This window comes from Balaenoptera physalus, assembly GCF_965194825.1.
Source record: "Balaenoptera physalus genome assembly, contig: HAP1_SCAFFOLD_1859, whole genome shotgun sequence".
NCBI classification, from domain to species: domain Eukaryota; kingdom Metazoa; phylum Chordata; class Mammalia; order Artiodactyla; family Balaenopteridae; genus Balaenoptera; species Balaenoptera physalus.
The window spans coordinates 76,937-93,107 of record NW_028124944.1 but is presented as its reverse complement, the minus strand read 5'-3'; the positions used below and the strand labels follow the sequence as shown (position 1 = coordinate 93,107).

General features: G+C 40.8%; 1 pseudogene across 1 annotated transcript; it reads left to right on the top strand.

Moving 5' to 3' along the window:
• The first annotated feature begins 1,871 nt into the window (after positions 1 to 1,871).
• Positions 1,872 to 11,337, top strand: LOC309654068 (cyclin-Y-like protein 1 pseudogene; annotated as a pseudogene). Its single transcript has 2 exons — positions 1,872 to 2,109; positions 11,237 to 11,337. The product of its transcript is annotated as a cyclin-Y-like protein 1 pseudogene (transcript).
• Positions 11,338 to 16,171: the final 4,834 nt, after the last annotated feature.

Genomic DNA, 16,171 nt, shown 5'->3' with positions numbered 1-16,171 from the left:
GCCTTTAGTTTGAGCCCTCACTCCTCTCTTAGATGAATATAAAGTCTCTTAATGGGTTTTGTTGCTTCCATCAGTCCTACTTATTCTCAAGCGTGACCTCACTACAAACCACCTGATAGTGACTCCTTAACTTCACAACATTCAATGGCTCTCATGTTTCTGGGAAGAAAACCAAGCTCTTTACCCCAGCATCTACTTGGGGTTAATAGATCTAGGTTTGAATTTCAGGTTTAAGTACTTTGCAGCAGTGTGACCTCAGACTGTTGGGCTTTCTAAGCCTTTGTTTTCTCACCGTGCCTGAGGTCACTGAGGGCAGGACTATTTTTCACACACGGGTGCCTGGCATGTAGGAGGGACTAATCAATGTTGAATGAAGGGAAAGTATTTTAAAATCCACATCAAAAAATTGTTCCTCCTTAAAAAAAGAAAATCCTGATACACTATGCCACTTCCAACCAAATTTGACTTCGATCTTTATTTTCTGATGATCACAATAAGGTGCCTTTGGGGATCCACACAATCAGGGATCAAATCCTGGCCACACCCCTGAGCAATCATGTGACCTTGGGAACGTGACTTAGCGTCTGTAAAATCTGTAAAATGAAGGTTTCTGAGGATTTTGTTCCCGAGGGTTAAATGAGTACCTCACTTGGAACGGGGGCGGGCGCATAGTGTTTGCCAAATGTTAACTATCGTTATCATCTTCATCAAATCAAGACCGTGGTACTTCACTTTGTGACTCTCAAGTTTGTATGAGAAAATCGTGCTTTATGCGTTGTTGTTGGCTAAAGTAGGGAAACCTGGAAACTCCTGCCGTGGAAGAGAGCAACAGGCGAGAAAAGCGAGTTGCTGAATCCCAGCGCCTCAGAGGTGGGAGGGGGGAGTTTGGTCCCTAATTTGCTGATGAGGAAGTGGAGGGGTGACGTGTCCTCGAGTCTCATTCAAGACACAGCCACAGCTCTTTATTGAGAGTAGGACCAGGGCCCCGGGGGTTGCTATGGTTAAACTGTAGGCGGAAACTAACACTCTTTGGAAGGCAAGACAGGAGGAGCATTCAGTTATAAAAAACGGTCAAAAATTGGGGTGAAACTAAGTTCGTTGAGCAATACATCAAATGAGTCAACTGTGGACCCAGTGAAAGCGAGTTGCTAACTGAACTGGCATTTTACGAACAGGGGCTTTCTACAGAGCCCACTGACTCAGGACGGCTTCGATTAACAAACTCCCGCGGCGCTTCCCGCAGGACCGGAAAGCTCGGAGCGCGAGAGATGAATGGAAACCAGAGTCTGGGGCGCACCGCTCGGGGGGCGGGGCAGCCGCGGGCGGGGGCGGGGCATTGTGAGTCACATGCCTGCGCTCTGAGGAGGGCGCGTGGAGGGAACTCTGGTCGTGATTGGTCCGTCGTAACCAGGTAACCGAAGGACACATTCCGGTAGGCAAGGGCCGGCCGGGCTAGCTACTTTCAGTCGGGAGGTGGCAGCGGAAGGAGGAGGAGCTCCGGCTGCGCTCTCTCCCTCAGTGGCTGCGCGTCTCAGCGCTTGTCTGGTTCCCAGCCCTTTTAAATAAGCGGGTCTGGTCACCGCCCTCACAGACTAGTTGGTTCCGGGGAGGCAGCGGCGGGGGTGCGGCCGGGGCCGGACCCCTGCCCGGGGCCCAGCGGCTGGGCAGGGGTGCGGCCGGGGCCGTACCCCTGCCCGGGGCCCCGGCGGCTGGGCGGACAGGAGAGCGGCGGGCGAAGTCGCGTCTGCATGTGCGGCACAGCCCCGGCATAGCCCGGGGCTGCCAGTGCCCGCCGCGCCATTGTTGGGGGAGGGGGCGGCTTCTGTGCTCGGCAGAGTCGGGGGACGAGCGGAGGCGGCGGCGGCGAGGAGTGAAGGCGCCCCATGGGGAACTCGCTGTGTTGTTGCCTGTCCCCCAATGCCAGCCCCAAGTCGGGCCGGCGCAGGGGGTCAGCGGAGCCGGACTGCGAGTCTGAGGTCTACAAGGCGGCGGCCGGGAATGCGGTGGCAGTAGCTCCGGCGGCGGCTACCGTGGAACCCGCCGAGTTGGATTTCGCAGGTGGCGAAGGCCACCACCTGCAGCACATCAGCGACCGGGAGATGCCCGAAGGTAAGAAGCGGCGGGCGCGCCTCGCCCCTCGCGGGGTCGGCGCCGTCTGCTCTCGGGCTTACCTCTGGCCTCCGCCGCCCCCAGGGTCCCCCGGGAGGGAGACGCCGCCTAGGGCTCCTTCTTGCCCGGAGTTGGCTCTCCCAGGGCTGGGCACCGGGGACGAAGGCTGGCTCTGCTTGGCGTCCCCACCCCTTATTCTTTACCAGTCGCGTCCGGCCAGTCTCCTTCCCTCTTCCCTACCCGAATGCCCAATTCTTTCCCCCGTTCCCATTTCCCAGCCCGGCCTGAGACCCTCCAATCCGCGGCCCTTCCTGTTCGTGGTTCTATTTAACATCTCGTGGGACTTAGCAGAGACTTTCTGGTGTAGTCTCTCTTTTCTTAATGCAAACTTAAATACTCTAACTTCGGCGTATCCATCCCGTCTCCCTATCCAGATGGTACCTAAGCGAAGGAACTAGGTAAGGGCCTGATGACAGATTTCTATTCCTTAAGGTAGTTGATACTCGAGACAGTTAAGACAAACATTAGAGGATTTGTCATTTAAATTCAAAATAGAGATGGACAGAGTCAGTGTGGTGTTCTTAACTAAAATTCTTTGGATTTTAATGTTTTCAGTCGCCCTGATAGAAGCTACTTTATCCCTTCTAACTATAATTTGAACACGATAGGAAAGAAAATGGTGGGAGAGGGGCTTAAAATAACTGTGAACGGTGTGAAACGTTACTGCCACGGCTGCAGAGAATAGTTGTTGGGTTTTTTTTCTTTACCAAAGGAGACCCCATGGAGTTCTGATTACTTTTAAATTCCCACTTTGACACAAGTATGTATTCAGTTGCACAGCCTTAACCGACTTCTTTTGCACGTTGCCTGTTCTAAGGGAGGGGTGAGGTGGTTCCTGAGACTGCTGGACAGAAGTTTCAAAGGAGAAAAAACAAATTCAGATTGTAATTTGTAATATAAAGGTTTGGGAGTTAACATACCACATCCATCCTGCAGAAAAATGTCTCCATGGCTCCCTCCTCCTCCGCCCCCCCCCCCAGTAGAATACTATTTAACTTTAGGAATGTTCAGGTAAAAGTTCTGTAGACTAAGTGGCTGGGGGTGGGTGTTGTCGGGGAGGAGAGGAGAGAGAGAAGAGAGGAAATGTTTGATTTTTGCCTCTAGAATTTTGGAAAGGGATGGCTCTAGGTTAAAAAAACAAAAAATTCTGGGTAGCATAGTGGCACTTTAATAAAGACTGTTCTTTGAAGTATAAATCATTGTATCATAAAGATGTTAAAGCCCCACTGGCCCATTTGTTTCATTTAAATGCCAGAGATTATTTCATTATTTCATAGACGAAATGTCTTACAGCTCTTCTATTTAAATTTTAGTTGGGTTTATTTAATTTCTTTAAAAGTTAGAATAATGAAGCCTGTGGATTCACCCTTATGATGGACGTGGCTTTGTAAGTGGAAAGTACTCCCTTTTCAGAATCGTTAGATATTGTGAAAGAATGAACAAATTATGTGAATTAATTGTAGCTTTAAACACAAAGCATGTAAGTACTTGTGAAAACTGCTCTGCTTGTTGCTATAAGGTAAGCCTCTAAATGATTTTTAAAAACAGTTAGTAGTTGGCTAGTGTAGGATGAGAGACGAAAATTGGACCTTTATAGAATTCTTTTAAGATTTACAATGCATTTTCTTGTGTATTTCACTCGGCCCTTCCATCTACAAATAAGGCCCGTATATATTCTCCCTCTGTTGCCGATGAAGAAGCCAAGACTTAGAGATCTGAAATGACTGTGTAACACAGCTACTGAACAAAAGAGACAGACTTGGGAGGTGGTAGATATGCCAAATTCAGTTCTTGGGATGCTTAAGAAACTGTTTAGAGTGCACCTTATATTTTATTATAATTTATCCATAAGTTAGGCCTATCTCAGCATACTCCAGTTTTGATTATTGCCATTCCAGTTTATTGTACACAACTCAGAAGCAACATTTACCTCTCCATTCTCTGTCTGTACATACATTGCAATGGATATGAATAAAAGTAGAAGTCATGAAATAGCCTAAATTTATCAGTCAGGTAAACACGTTGATATAATTTAAAGAGTTTGTTCTGGTGAAATCCAATTGAAGCCGAGAATGCCCTGGACAGAGGGACATTAGGGGAAGCTGGTAAGCGGGCAGGTAAGGTACTAAGCATTTAGCATACGACTATGTATGATAAGGAAGGAGTGCTAAATCAGGAACTGGAAAAATAGAGTTCATGAGTACAGAATTTACCTTTTTATGTTTAACATGATTGTTAAAATTTCATTTCAATTTGTCTTTTTTGGGGGGGCATTCGATAAAGTGATAAGAGAAACCTCAATTTCAGCATTTGCCTATTAATTAAGTTTCCATAGAAACAAGGTCAGAACACCAAATATAAAGTACAGGCACATTGGAAGTTTGCTCTTCATGTCTTTATTTCAGACAATTTTGTATCAGTTTCCCTGGAAACTGAGAAATACCTACTCAGATATAAAACATTTTGGCTTTTCTACAGTGAAGAATTATTTGGTTACTTAGAGAAAATCGTACATAAATGATGCTCTGTCTTGTTCTTCAGAAACATTGGAGAAGAACATGATTTCTTCAAGCCATCTCAAAAAAGTAACTCCTAAGAACGTAGTATAGATTTCAGATAGACTCAAAAGAATTTTTTACTACTTTGTCTTTAACAGTATATCTAATATAACTGATGGTAGTGTCATAATAGAAAAGAAGATGCTACGGTCCTATTATCTGATTTTATTTTTATTCATCAACTTTTCATACAGCCTTTATGTTCTGACCTTAGGAGCTTTGCTAATTTTCTGGTGAAAGGTGCTCTCTCAAGTGACCCCTACCTCCCATCCCCCTGAAGAGTGGGTAGGGAAGGAATTGGCAATATGATGTGGAAAAACCTCTGAGCAACAGATCTTTCCTTTTTTTGGTGACAGTATTAATGAACATTTGATGTGAAAGATTGAGAAAACACAGAAAAGTCCTTCACTCACACTCAGAATATCCAGAATTTTTATTAATATTTTGGTGTTGATTCTTCCTGAACCTTTTGTATGCATATAAACATAACATTGTGTTTATTTTACAAAGATGGGATTGTTCTTTATGTGCCACTTTGTAACTTTTTGTTATAAAGAAAAGTAACGACATGAAGCTCCTGTAACCGTGCTGACACCTAGAGAGTGCTCCAGGGTGATGTATTTCCATGCAACTGCGCATAGCTCTACAGCCTGCCTTTTACCAACTGTTTACTGGGCCATCGAATAACCTTGGAGCATAATTCATTTACCCAGCCTTTATGGTTGAGCATCTTTTATAATCCCATTATAATGCTTTATTCAGGGGACACAGATAAAAACTGATGCATTGTATTGATACTTCCCTATAGCATTCTGATTGTACACTTTGTCTTACGACTTAATTAAATTCATAGGGTGAGTCATTTTGTAGTAAAGGTATTTTAACATTAAATGTTCTTTTTCCAAATTAAAGTTACCATTGATTTTTCACTGAACATTAGATTTCCTCTTTTAGGTTTTCGTGGTTCTTGGTAACCTGTCTTGTGTCTTTGATTCTGAGTAACTAAACTACTACTCTAAGAGATCTGAAATTAACTCTGGTCCTAGGTGACAGACACATCAAAAGACAGCATTAGAAGAAATCTTAGATGATGTGGGAAAATTGGGAAAACCTTAACTGGTTTTGGGTACACTGAAACATGATTATTAGGCACCATTCCAGAGGCAGGACAAACAGTGGTTAGACAAGACAAAACCCGTATCCTAACTCAGGTCCTGACTTTCTAGAGGTGCCTGGGGGCTGACGACACAAGAATAACATCAGGTAGTGAGAACACTAAGAAAGAAAATGAAGGTAATGGGCTGGGGAGGAGGACAGTTTTACAAGGGGTGGTTAAAGACAGCTTCTCTCCTTAAGCGACCCATGAGCAGTCCTAAGAGAGCCGTGTGAGGCTGTGGGAGAAGAGGCTTCTGTGCAGTTCCTAAGAAGGGAATATGCTTGATGCGTGCCAAGGACAGAAAGATGGGTGGCTGCAGCTGAGTGAATGAATGCCAGGAGGAATATGGGGGATTAAGACCTTGTATGCCTAGTGGGCCTTGACCAAAAAATATGAATTTTAGTCTAATTGTAATGGGAAACCATTGAAGGATTATATGCAGGGGAATGATGTTAATTCTTAGAAAAAGGGAAGGGGGGTAGAGAGGGCGGAGGGAGATCAGACCAGCTACTGTGTGAGAATAGACTGTAAGGGTGGAAGGAAGCAGAGAGGGAGACCAGTTAGGAGGCTGGTGCGGTAGCTCAGGTGAGAGCCAACAGTGGCTTGAACAAAAAAGCGATATTAATAAGGGTCTAAAATAGGCTGTAGTATATAGATTGCTCTTGCATTTCATTTGATTCTCACCATGTTCTGAGTTAGGTAGTGTAGGAATTCTTCTCTTAGGTATAAATTGAGTTGTCCAAGGTTTTAAAAATGAGTATTGATAGAGAGTAGGACTGTAAATTCCAAATGCATGGCATATAGGAACAGAATTTATTGTTGACATTATGTGAGCTTCTTTGGAATACTACCTTTTTTCTCAGCCTTTTTTGTTGTTGTTGTTTTAGTGTATTAAAGTAATAAAACTTAAGAGTTAAAACAGTAACACTGCGTAATGTGAAATGAAATGAAGGTAACTTGCAACCCAGAAAGGTTCTTAAAAGTCCAAGAAACTGAGTAAAGTGCTCTTTAGAAATATATAAAGCCAGGTGTACTTACCTATGTGTCACCTCTCAGTCATGATCACTGTAACACTGATTGAGGATTAAAATAAGGCAAAACTGAGAACCAGGGTAGAGGCAGGTACAGAAGCAGTTGGAAACCAGAGCTGGGAAGTTTGGAAGCCAGGATTGTCAGAAGCTAGGAAAGCAGGATCAAGGCTTGGGTGAGCAGTAGCCTGGCAGGTGCAGGAGCCTGCTGTGTACCCGCTGGTGAGGCAGCCCAGCTCAGGGCTGGCTGGCAGGAACTCCCTGACTGCGGTGGAAAGTGTGGACGCAAAGAGATGAAATCATCAGTTTACATGGTAATTGTAAAGATTGTAATGTTTGTATTATGAGCCATAAAACTAATACACTGCACAGTATAGGGATGCTAGGGCAGTTCAGTAAATGCAGTGGTTACCGTTAAGTAAACTGGTGCTCAGCAGTTGGCCCAGAAACTGCTGACATCTCCTGTTTATTTGGAATATATTGAAATCAATATGTCGATATTAATCGCTTTCTGAAATATGCTGCTTCTGTCAGATGCTTTCTTGGTCACTTCCCTCTCCCTCTAATATTTTAACAAGGACAAATCATTTATCGACAGTTTGATAGCATAGTTTTAACACTTTTAGCCTTCAGTAATGCATTTCATTTGTTCTAAGTTGCCTATGTTTTCACACTTTTAACAACTGCAATTGAGATGGATCTTAACAACTGGTAGAATCTTAGATTGGAGGAAAAACAGTACTCAGTGTCGGTGGTGTTTTACAGGTTTCCTCTGAGGAATGTTTACATGAAGACCGAGTTTAATTTTTTTTTAATCATACTTTTTCTACATCGACCTATCATGCTGTCAAATAAGTTGCAATTTAAATTGATAATACAAAAATGATGGGTCTTAAAATACAGTTTTAATCATAACCCCTAATCATGAGCTCAAGAATATTTCTCCTGGGTAAAACATTCTTAGAGGTTTCTAAAGAAATAACTTTCGGAAGAATCCATGTAATTTCCTGAATGCACAGTAATTCCCTGAAGTCTCTAAATTACTGTGTGTGCATGTGGTGGGGAGAGGGATGAGAGGGATGGTGGGTGGTAAAGCTTTGCTTAATAGTTGGCAGTCTTACCTTTGTGATAGTGAAGAGTGTGGTAGGTTTTATCATAGTCTCCTTAGGCTCTTGGGAAGATAGTTCATGGGAAGTGCAGAAATATTGTGTGTATGTATGAGTTTACTGTCTAATGGCTCACATGTCCATTCTATAAGATAGTGATGTGGTATTTTTCATTAGCAAAAAGTGCAAGTTATATAGAAAATTGTTAGTTATATAGGCTATAAACAAAAGATTAATATTTTCTGAAAACCTCATGCAAACTGACAGCAGTAGGGCCCTGGTGTTTACAGTACATTCAAATGATAGGCCAACTCACCAAAGTGGAAATAACACTGATAACTGTGGGAAAATGGTCAAACTGTGTAATCAGAAGAAATACAAATTAGATCTACAGTGAGGTTCCTCATTCATATCAGTAGGAATTTTTTTTTTTTTTTTCAAGTATCCAAAGCAAGGGTAGGAAATCAAAATGTCATGATTGGTAGCATTATACCCTAATGTGCCCCCCACCTTCTTTAGGAAGCAATTTAGCATTGTACATGGAGCCGTGAAAGTGATCTAACCTTTTGGCTTAGTCATTCCACTTCCGAAGATCTTTGCTAAGGAGATAAAACCATTATTTTAAAAAACTATGTACATAAAGATTTTCCTCATAATATTTTAAGAATAGAACTTTGTAAGCACCAATCCCCAGCAATAGGGGATTGGCTAAGTCCAGTATAGGAATAACACTTGATGGGCCAGTGTGTATTCATTAAACAATAAATATGCAACAGTGGGGTGGAGAGCGCTTGTTAGTAACAAGAAGACATAAATTGTACACTAATTAGAGCTTTTTTTAACGTATAAGAAAAGCAACTAAAAGTAACAGTTGTGAATCATTGTGTGTTAATGATTGTGAATGGTTGTGTGTAACTTTTAAACAGAGCATCGTTTTGTCTCATGCAGATTTTTGTTCATGATATTTGATAAAGGAATGAGCAAGTGACTTTTACCTTTCCCCACCTTTAGTGTGATCATCAGTACTGCTGATTAACCAGGTCTCCTTCAGTTGCAAGTTAAAAGAACATCACAGAGTTAAGCACTACTTGACCCAGGAGTTAAATGATCTCCTCAGTTCTGCTCTCCTCTGTTGATGTCTCCTGAAAAGCCTTTCCCCTCATGATAGCAAGGGGAGTGTCCAGCAGCTCAAGACTAGCTAAGGATCCTAGAGTACAGTTCTGCCTTTCTCTTTTCTTGGCAAGCCCCAGGACAGCTGTGATTGATTGGCCGTTCCTGGATCCTGTGCCTACCTTTGAACCCCCTAGGATAGAGTAGGGAGAGTGCCAGCTTTTTTCTGGTCACTTGGGCTAAGTTTACTTTTTTTTTTTTGCATGTTGTCATTTCTTTTATCCCAGCCTTCTTGACTTTTGTATTTAGATCTGTAGTAGCACATCTTGGTTTGGCGGCTGTGTGTGTGTGTGTGTGTGTGTGTGTGTGTGTGTGTGTGTGTGTGTGTGTGTTAAAGCTTGCTTCTCTTTGATTCTGGCACTTAATTTTCCTGGACTTCCATTGAAAATTGTTAAGTTTTACCATGCCATAGACACTGATAAATAAGACAGCTACTTTGCAAACATTTCTGCTTATTTTTTAGATTCAAATGTAGTCTATTTACTTTCTTTTTGGTATAGGTAAGTAGTCATGAATTCTTTCGGAAGCTATAGGTTAGAGGCAGCTGTGAAAGTCTCTGCCTGCCATTTTGTGTACAGCTGAAATAATTTATTTTCCCATTGTCTTAATTTTTCAAATATGTAGGAGAAAAAAACTTTAAAATAATTGTATGGGTCTTTTACATAAAAATGTTGAATAGAATATTTTCTCCAAAAGCAGCTTGATAAACTTCAAATTCAGTGAAGGAATTTTCATGAAGAACAAAGCAGTTGGTTTAGCTCTGTAAATTACTAGTGCTGGCAATGACATTAAAATGGATGGCTCAGATTCCTGTTAAAACGGGAAGTCCAAAATTACTGTTCGTGCCACATTCTTTCTGGGTGGGAAAAGGGGATTCTAGGTAGATACATTTGTGAAATGCTGGGTTAGACAGAATTCACTACTAGACTAATTAGTTTTTAATATATCAATGTGTGTATTCTTTGGATTCTCTAAGAGGCAGGGATATATTTGTATTTCACTTTGACCATCAAAGCCATCTTTCAAAAACAGATCAGTTATTATGTGGTTTGGGAAATAATTGCCTTAACCATTACTCTTTATCTGAATCTTGGTCCAGTTTCTTAAAAGATTGGTTAAATGGTTTGAGATGGACTTTGCTGAGGAAGTGTCATAGGGCTTTTATGTTTGTTTGTTTGAAACAACAACCTTACTATCCTGTGTGGTAGCTTGTGCTTGTTTTGTATTTCTGCCTAAATAGAAGACGCTATCCCACCTTGGTGCAAGGTGGGCTACAGGCAGACCCACCTTTTCGTGTAGGTATGGCCAAAATTTTTTTCTAGTAGCCCTATGATCTGCTCCAGAAAGTACTCTTATTGAAGCCCCAAATTAATCATGCAGCGTGGAATGAAGAAGTGAGTTTAGCTTTGGAAATAGAGGGCAAAGTTAAAAATCACTCTCATGGAAGTGTTCCTCTAGATTAGAACATTGAACTTTTATGTAGTCCTCTTAAATCTGCCATGATGAATAGCCCCCAGATAAACCACAGCCAATGAAATGAGTTCATTTGTTGAATGGAGTTAGAATTAGCCATTTGATTGTCTGAAGAACATTTGCCAAAAGCAACTCACTTCGTTTTGGCATATTTGATATATTGAGCTGGTATCTGACAGTAGTTGGCCACAGCATAACTTGCTTCTTGAGACTGTTCCTGGAATGTGCTAGTAATATCAGCTTTAAAAGAGGGTGACTGAATTTTTAATTGATAAATAGGAGGGGAGTCACATATATGATTCATCTAAAAATGGCATAGATTATTTAGGTGCAAGTTAAAGAAGTCTAAGACATAGCCATGGTTTTTCTCCACATGTATGGAGAGTTTCTACAATTTTGCTGTTTCCCAATAGAATTTTTATATTGTGCCTTTACTAAAATTGCCTTTTTGTCATTACTAAAAGCTCTTCTCAAGACTATTAATAAGTGGTTTCAATCAATGTGTAGCTATCTTTAAAATCATGTATTTTTCTACTCAACTAAATCACCACACCTTTTTCTCTTCTTCCTATACAGACTTAGCTTTGGAACCAAACCCTTCTGACCACCCAAGGGCAAGCACCATTTTTCCGAGCAAATCTCAAACAGATGGTAAGGCAATGCTTTTTTTTCCCTGAGAAAAAGAGTGAAAACTGTTTTTGTTTTGTGTATTATAGGAGGTATTTAGAAAAACTCTTACAGTGGTTTAAATGTTTCACTTTTTTATGTATTCACTTGTCTTATTTTAATATGTTGATGATACAGTTTCCTTTAGTTGTCAGTGTTTTAGGGAGGAGAACACTTAGACTATCTGTTTATACATTTTGCCACCTCTTTATCAACATAGTCAACTGGCCACATGATTTAGATGTGGTCTATTTCTCCATGCTACTTTGTCCTTTTCCCCTTGCTCCGAAGAGCACATATGTTAAAGACAAATGATAGGGTTTAGGTCACAGTTAGGTTTTCATTTGGTCAAATCAGAAAAATCAGTTGTTATATGTGGGAATTGAGCCTTGTGATTTTGGCCCTGTTTTACACAGTGTTCAACCAGACGAGCCTATCTCACATCCAGATTTATGCTACTCAGAACTTTTAAGCTATTCAAAACTTTCTCATCCTAATGTAGTGCTGTGCCAGGGTAATAAGAGCAACATGCCATATGGGGTTTTCCAGAAGATTATCCTCAGCATGTGAAACTCATATAAATTTCCTGTGTCCTCCTTGTTTTAAGATGAGAATCAGAACCGTAGAATTTTTTGCACTCCTGCTTGCCTGCTTGTCTTCCTGAATGTTATGTTAAATCCTAGTTTATTTGCTAAAAAGCCATACGTGACCAAGTTTTTCAGTTGATTACGAGAGCAGGAATACAAGAAGTGAACATTCCATAATATTTAAAGTGATGCAGCACAATAAAAAACGGAGGTTTGGTTTTTTGTTGTTGTTGTTTTGCTTTTGGTTTTTTTCCGTTAGATCACTGGTTTTTATAAAAGGATATAACTCAGGAACAGCCAGATGGAAGAGATGCATAGGGCCAGGCATGGGGACAGGGCACAGAGCTTTGATGCCCTCTGCAAGGGTACTACATGCTCACCAACCTGGAAGCTCCTGGGGTTTCTAACTTGCATTTTTCTAGTGTGTGTACTTGAGCCACTCCTTTCTGGTTAGGATTGCTCTATTTCTCAGTTTCTTCCAGAGCCATGAGCTGCTCACATGTAGAGGGGCTCTGGAGACAGTAAAAGAAAAGCTGTCCCATGCCTGTCTCTCTCTTCAGCCTTAAGGAATCCGTGCCTGTGATGCCTGTCTGGAGTTAAAGGAGGCAATGTGAGCAAGAGTGTGGCCTAAGACCCTCTTCAGGCTTTTATTCTTCTGGCCTTTGTTGGAGCAAAACCGTTTTGTGTGCTGTAGATATGTTCATTTAGGTCAGCACACTCATTTTAAAATTTACGTTTAACATAGGTTACTTTCCAGTTGTGTATTTTTTCAGTAAGGTATTTGAGTAGGTTACCATTAAGTGGTTCAGGATGCTTCCAGAGATCCTGGTGCGTTCGGAGACGAGTGCCTGGCCAGAAACTGGTTCTTAGAGTCGTCATCTGTAGATTGTGGTAATTAAAGTAAGCTGTGTGTAAATGAAGACTGAGAAAATACTCCTGGCTAGTAGTTCAGCTATGCAGCAGGTACATTTTTTTATTAGCTAAGTTTCTCACCTGGCCTGATTTGCTTTGTCCTTTTCTTTTGTAAATGGGGAGTCTTTCATTTGTGCCTAATACAGAATATCTATTAGGTCAAAAAAGTGAAACTAAGTTTTTAGATTTTATTTATAGGACTCATCTTGCTGGGTGATTTAAATTATATATTTTGTTGGAAATTATTTTAAAAAATAGAATGGAATTCTATCTCATTGTGTTATTGGTAATCCATCAGATAATTAGTGACTACTTTTATTTTTCTATGGCATTTGTATCAGAATTCATCAGTTAATTTTTTTTATTCTTAGTGCGGGAAAAGAGGAGGAGCAACCATTTAAACCATGTAAGTAAACAGTTGAAAAGTTAAGAAATTAATAGTTTGAATTAAAAATATGTCTGCCATGATTCCTAAAAATATGATGGATCCAATACTGTTAGCATGGACCTCTTTTTTGTAGATTTTCTAAATCTCTATTTTCCTAATTATCAAATGGATTCAGGAAAGTCTTTGACTTAGTAGTGCCCATTTTTTAAGGGTTCTGACATTTACGTTAAATTTCACTAATACGGTTGTAGTATAAAGATCTGCCTTAAATTCTTTTGCCTTATTTTTTTGATCTTATTTTTTAACCAAAGTAATAAAAGTATAACAGGTAAGTTAATTTTTAGCACTGTCCATTGACTTCTTGTCATAGCAGGTGAAAGCTGAGCTTCTTCGCTCCACCATGACGTTATTTCCCTCCCTGTGTTCCCTCAACATGTATCAGTTTTTATTAAATCAGAATCAATGTTTACATTACTACGACTCTGCAAATATTGTGCATTGCTGAGCCATATAGTTCTCTGACTGTGCCTCCTCCTTGTACACCCTTCATTCTTTTTCTTAAATATTAATGAAATTGGAGCACTTCTGCACTTCTCTAGGATAACCCAATCCCCCTTTTCCTAGCCAACGTGATCTCACACAGCCAAATGCAGTAAGTAGCTCCCTGCCCGGTCTCCCTGCTTTCACATTCTTCATTTTTTCTGTGGAATTAATTTCCTGACTATATTCACTTGCCTGTTTTCTAACAGCTATTTTTTTCCCCAAATGTTTTAACATTTGTCACATGCCTATGAAAACTATTTTCCGTCTACTAAGCCACATCTGTTCCATTTTTTTCTTGGAGACACTTTGCCCCAATCTTTTGTCTTCCTACTCCCATATAGACTAGTGTTCCCCTAGGCCTGCTCTATGCCTCTTTTCCTGGGATATCTGTGTGAAGTCATCTGGGATCTCACATAACTCTGCTCTCTTATGTTGGATCCCCTATGTCCTAGATTCTGTTTCCCTCTTGTCTTGTTATACTTCCTTGTTTTACTGGAGCACATTTTCCTGGGAAAAGGGCACATGGGCAGAAAGTTTAGAGAGATCTAGCCTCTCTGAAACTCCTTCTATTTGATAAAGTATAGAATTCTCAGTTGAAACTAATTTTTGCCGTTCTAAAGACATTTCCCTCTCATCTTCTCATTTACACTGTTGCTCTTAAACCTGTTGACATTGTATGGTACATTGTACATTACCGATTTTAGTCATTTTCCCCCATCCCTTCCTTCTCGGGAACCTTTTAGTACCTTCCCTCTCCCTGGGATTTTGAAATTTCATAATTTGGTTTGGTATAGACCTTTTTGGTGTGTTTCTTTGATATTCTGTTTTTTTCTTCCAGGTTCCTATTATTCAGATGTTGGAAGTCTTAGACTTACCAGATCGCTAACTTTTTTCCCCTCCTGCTTTGCATTTTGTCTTTTTGTCCTGCTTCCTGGAGATTTCCTTGACTGTGCTCTAATCCTTCTATTGAATATATTGTTTTGTCTACCTTATTTTCAATTTATAGAGTTCTCTTATATCCTGTCATTCTTTTTTTCACTGATGCAATTTCAAGTTTTCATTTGCTCCTGAGTTTTTATCACTCCCATCAATTCCTTCTTCCCGTTTTGTTTTGTTTTTTTTTAAAGCGTCCTTATATTTTATTTTATTTATTTATTTTTTGGCTGCATTGGGTCTTGGTTTCTGCACGTGGGCTTTCTCTGGTTGCGGTGAGCTGGGCCTACTCTTTGTTGGGTGCGTGGGCTTCTCATTGCAGTGGCTTCTCTTGTTGCGGAGCACAGGCTCTAGGGCGTGCGGGCTTCAGTAGTTGCGGCTCATGGGCTCTAGAGCGCAGGCTCAGTAGTTGTGGCGCATGGGCTCAGTTGCTCTGTGGTATGTGGGATCTTTCTGGGCCAGGGCTCGAACCCGTGTCCCCTGCATTGGCAGGCGGATTCTTAACCACTGCGCCACCAGGGAAGTCCCATTCCTTCTTCCTGTTTTGATCTCTTACTTGTTGGGGGCTTCCCTCAAACGTGTGATGGTCCTTGGCTGTCTGTTAAGATCTAATTGGAAGCATCACTTGGACAACTCGTTAACTGATGGGCCTCACTGCAAGGATTTGGGGACCACGCCTCTGAACTCTGAGCCTGCCTTGGGTTCTGTAAGACAAACTGGTTTTCTTGTTCCTGTCCTAGTCAGCCTCTGTAGGTACCAAGGTTGTGCTTCCTCTGTTCTGCCATGTCAGTTACCACTCCTTTATCTAGTCTTTTCACCTTTCAAACATTAAAAATCATCTGCTGTTTATCCTGTCTTATGTATAGCTTTTTTAAAAAATGCCTTTAATTCTAATGAGATGATATCTGAAAGAAGGGGGAGAGGAAATAGATTTGTGGTCAGTCTACTCAAACTTAGATTTATTCTTTGAATATAGGTTCTGAGTTTGAAGTTTAATGCAATATAATTAACGATATTAATTCAGACAATATTTTTGATTATACCTATAATTAGAATATTATACTTTTCTACTAAGGCCTTGAGTATGAATTCTATTCAAACCACTCACCCTACCATATTGTCCATTAATGTGCAACATAGATGGAGTATTACAGACTTTTCAGTGAAAGTCATTGATTCTTAATAAACGTATCCAAAACTTGTGAAAAGGGGGAAGAAAAAAGTGAACTTCAGCTTTATTCTCTCTCTTTTTTTTTTTTTTTTCATTTATATACTTTTATTTGGGAATGTTTAAATCAATACAGAGAAAACGAAATTTCAGAGACAATGAATATCATTAGTTTGGATATCATTACTTTATTATAAAAGAAACACGGAAATTATTTACAGGATGAAAGATTTCAGAACTTCAGTGGCAGCTTCACGTGATGCCATTGGGGGAACGGGCAGCTTCACGTGATGCCATTTCAATAGTGACTTATT